Source organism: Trifolium pratense, linkage group LG6 (genome assembly GCF_020283565.1).
Source record: "Trifolium pratense cultivar HEN17-A07 linkage group LG6, ARS_RC_1.1, whole genome shotgun sequence".
Lineage (NCBI taxonomy): Eukaryota > Viridiplantae > Streptophyta > Magnoliopsida > Fabales > Fabaceae > Trifolium > Trifolium pratense.
Window position 1 is genome coordinate 13,189,785 of NC_060064.1, and position 4,908 is coordinate 13,194,692.

Consider the following 4,908-nt stretch of genomic DNA (forward strand, 5'->3'; position numbering starts at 1 on the left):
AGCTGGAAGAGGACTTCGAAGCCCTTAATTTGGCTGATCATAAGCCAATGTGTTACTATGTTATGCAAAATGGTTGTGTTGAAGAGCAAAAAGCTGTCTTCGAAAAGCCGGATCTGGGAATGCAAAACCACTTGAAGGCTTTGTTCATTAGGGCAAAAGTCAATAATGTGGGAATCAATAAAGTCTTAGTGGATGGAGGAGCTGTGGTGAATATCATGCCTCACTTCATGTTGAAGAAATTAGGTCTCTATGACACAGACCTTCATTCCCACAATGTGGTGTTGGCCAACTATGAAGGAAAAACTGGTCATTCCCTGGGGGCAGTGCAATTGGAAGTTTGTGTTGGTAGTACAGTTCGAAAGACCTTGTTTATGGTCATAGCTGCCAAACCTAATTACAATCTGTTATTAGGTAGAGAATGGATACATGGTGTTGGAGCTGTTCCCTCAACCATGCACCAAAGATTAATCATCTGGAGAGAAGATGGTTTAGTCGAGAATGTAGAAGCAGATCAAAGTGCATATGTTTCAGAGACAGGCACTGTGACTTTACAGAACTTCGACAAAAACCTGGCTTCGATTGCTCCTTGTGGTGAGCAAGATGCTGCCTTCGATCCAAATGAAGTGGTATCAAAAAATGTATACCACTCAGTTAAGTTGCATCCAACCCATGGCTTTTGTTGGGAAAGGGAAGACATAGAGAAACCCTTGTGTGAGGATGCATACCCACCAGTGTCTGGTGTAACGACCCGTTTTTCGTATTCGTATATTTTATTAAATGTATTTTATTTATTAATTGGCTTTTATTATTTTAGTGAGCGACGAATAATTATTTAGCCGAACGTAAGTTATTAGACGCGAGAACCTTGGTTTTGGGCTTAAGGGGCGTGTGAGAGGCATTGGGCCTAAGCCACTTGGGCTTGGTTCATGACATGAGAAGTAGTATAAGTAGCAAGTCAAACATATGAATAGTATCATAAATTCATTTCTTTGAGTTTGAGTGAGTAGAAGCAAGATAGAGCAAGAGCTAGGGTTTTGGCTAAGAGAAAGCTTGAGCAAGAGAAGGCTTGGATCATCATCTTTGCTTAAGGTAAGAGATTAGAATTCATGATTCTTGAGTGACAAGGAGGGGGGAGATTGTCTATGTCTCCGTTCCCGAACTCTCCCACTCAATTTCTTTTAGACTTTTGATTAAGCTTTTGTATGTGAGTATGATGTTCTTCATCATCACTTTGTATGTGTTAATCACTAGATCGATTTCATGGAAAATATGTATGTGTTTGAATCATTTTTGAAAAGTTTGAGAAAGTTACTTAAAACTCAAGTAATTGGCATGATTTTGATCATTAGAGGTATTTGGATGTTTGGAAGAGATGATTAATGTTCCTTGATACCATATATGTTTGGAATGACTGTTTATATGAATTTATAACATGTTTGGATGAATTTTTGAGTTGATTTGAGGTTAAACCGCCTTAGATAACTCAAGAACAGATATTCTGTTCTGGTGTAGTTCGCTAAGCGACCAGGAGTTCGCTGTAGCGAACATGTTCGCTGAAGCTCGCCAAGTCTCGCCATGAGCAGGTGGTTCTCTGGTGATGTTCGCTTAGGCTCGCTAAGCCTTCGCTCAGCGAATAGTTCGTTGAAGCTCGCCAATGCTCGCCATGAGCAGGTGACTTCCTGGTGTGGTTCGCTATGTCTCGTTAAGGCTTCGCTTAGCGAAGGCCTCTGTGACAGCAATTCCTGTTGATGTTTATAAGTGTGATTTGGCACTTGTAACATGGTTTAAGGGTATCCTTACATGATTGTTGATACATGTTGATACTGTTAATGCTTATTGTTAATCGTTATATGAATGATAAACGTGTATGCAATAAGTTGTAGCTTAAAGTGAGCAATGTTATGTTTTGGCATTAATTTGCAATGTTAAGTGAATGTGTTAGGATTGTGTTCCCGCATTCATAAAAGAGTAGCTTCGAGCTAGAGAAATATCATATTGATGATATGTGTAAACATACATGCATTCATGTATATATATGTTGAATTGGAAACTAGGGTTCCAATAGATTTAAATGGATTTTTGAGTCCATAAGGAAGCCGAGGATCGGATTAGATGAATCCACAAGATCTAGAGCTGCTATCCAGCAGGATATAAAACTGTTTAACTTATCCATGAGGGATATGAAGGTTTGGTAAGTTCCGAACAATCCGGCAAGATGTAAAACTGTTTAACTTATCCATGAGGGGTAAAAGGCAATTGGTACCACATGCATTAGTCGTGTCTAGGGATGGCATGACATAGAATGATTGGCATTAGATACATTAGGGTAAATGCGCATATATTTGATAAATGGTATGTGACATTATCTGGTTGAACTGTGCTAAACTTTATTAATTGATAACTGTTTGGTACGACGTTTTGGCGTGAGTTAGAATATGTATGATGTAGTTCGAAAGTGCAAGACCTTTCTTATGCTCGTATGATATGCGATTATGTTTTCTAACTCTCTGCTTTGTGTTATTTGCTGGACCTTTGGGGGTTCAGATATTCAGGCTGAGGATTGTGCTGACGTTTAGACTGCTGTTCTAGCGTGGTGTTGAAGTACTTTTTGGTGAGGAGACTTAGCATAGATTACTCCTCTTAGTACTAGCTTTTGACTAGAGTTTGTAAATAGTAAATGCTCTGGTAATGTAACATCGAGTCGGGGTTTACGCTTGGATTTCATCGTATATCGGTGTTACCTTTTTGATATGCTAGTTCTTGTATAAGTGACATCCTTAGGGATGAATATGGCTTATGTATATATATATGTATATATATATATATATATATGCATGCTTGGTTTGATTGGAATCCGCTGTTGCTTTTCATGTTAAATTTCATGATGCTCTGTGTGTATGCTTGTGTTTTAATTACCGCGTGGCACTCTGCCTTTACACTTGTTGAAAAGTTTTTAAAATTACGTTTTTAAGGGTAGTATGGGTTAGGGTGTTACAATAGTGGTATCAGAGCAGGTCGGTTCGTGTGAACCAATTAGGACTTTTCTTTTCCCCGTATGAGCATGTGTAGGGAACACTGTTAGTACTTTCTAACGTCTAGTTGTGATTCGTTCAGGAATCATGGCTGCTGCGAGAACGAATGCTCAGATTGCGGAAGCTTTGGCCGCACTCACCAACATTGTGGTTAGAGATCATCAACCTGGAAGAGAGGTAGAGATGAGGTTGGAAAGGTTCATGAAGCAGAAACCGCCAACATTTACCGGAGGTTACGACCCGGATGGAGCTCACAAGTGGCTGGAGGAACTTGAGATAATTTTTGAAGCAATGGATTGTTCCGAGGAAGGGAAGACAACCCTTGGGACATATGTGTTGCGTGAGGAAGCGAACGTGTGGTGGAAGAACGCCAAGTTGAGGCTAGGACCCGGTGGTATGGCTATACCATGGGCAATGTTTAAGAGAGAATTTTTGGTTAAGTATTTTCCTGTGGATGTGAAGAATAAGAAAGTGGTGGAATTCATGGAGTTGAAACAGGGAAATATGACGGTAGCTGACTATGCCGTCAAGTTTGAGACTTTGTGTGCGTTTAGTCCGCATTACAACACTTTGGAAGCGGAGAACGACAAGTGTGTGAAGTTTGAAAGTGGTCTACGTCCAGACATTAAGCATATGATTGGATTTTCACAGATAAGGGATTTTGCGACCCTTGTGAACAAGAGTAGGATCTGTGATGAAGATGGTATGGCAAAGGTGAACTACTACAAGGCTGTGAATGACCGAAAAGGGAAAGGACAAGAGCGCGGAAAACCTTATGATAACCGCGGTAGGGGTAATACAAGTGGTGGTAGGAAGCCGGTGAATGGAAGTTGTTATAAATGTGGAGAGCGGGGTCATATGTCGTATGATTGCCCGAAGAAATTGGACAAGTGTTTGAATTGTGGGAAGTTAGGCCACAAAACTGAAGTGTGTAGGACAAGAGTGTTTTGTTTCAACTGTGGTGAGGAGGGCCACAAGAGTATAATCTGCAAGAAGCCCAAGAAGGTGATGGGCAAGGTGTTTGCTTTGAGTGGAGAGGATGCTAGCCTTGAGGACAATCTCATTAGAGGTACGTGTTTCATCTATGACACTCCTTTAATTGCGATTATAGATACGGGAGCGACGCATTCTTTTATTTCTTTGGATTGTGTGAAGCGTCTTAGTATTCCTTTAACGGATATGATGGGTAGGATGGAAATAGAAACTCCTGCTAATGGTTCAGTGATTACCCGACAAGTATGTCGTGACTGCCCCGTAACCATTTTTGGTAGGCACTTTGGTATGGATTTAGTGTGTATTCCACTTAGTGGTATGGATGTAATTTTTGGTATGAATTGGTTAATCTTCAACCGAATTCATATCAACTGTCGTGAGAAGGCCGTTGTTTTTCCGAAGCCGGAGGAGAACTTGCATTTGATGAGCGGGAAGGAAGTATCGGAAGCATTGAAAGAACATGCCGAGATGTTCATGATGTTTGCATCATTGAAACTCGAAGGAGGAGTTAAGATAGAAGAGTTACCGATCGTTTGTGAATTCCCAGATGTGTTTCCGGATGACATATCTGACGTGCCTCCAAAGCGAGAGGTAGAGTTTTCTATCGACCTAGTACCTGGAACTAGTCCGATATCGATGGCGCCGTATCGAATGTCAGCGTCAGAGTTGAATGAGTTGAAGAAGCAACTTGAAGAGCTGCTTGAGAAGAGGTTTGTTCGACCGAGTGTTTCGCCATGGGGAGCGCCGGTATTGCTTGTGAAGAAGAAAGATGGAAGCATGAGATTATGTATAGACTATCGTCAGTTGAACAAAGTGACGATCAAGAATAAATATCCACTTCCGAGGATAGACGATTTGATGGATCAACTAGTTGGAGCTAGCG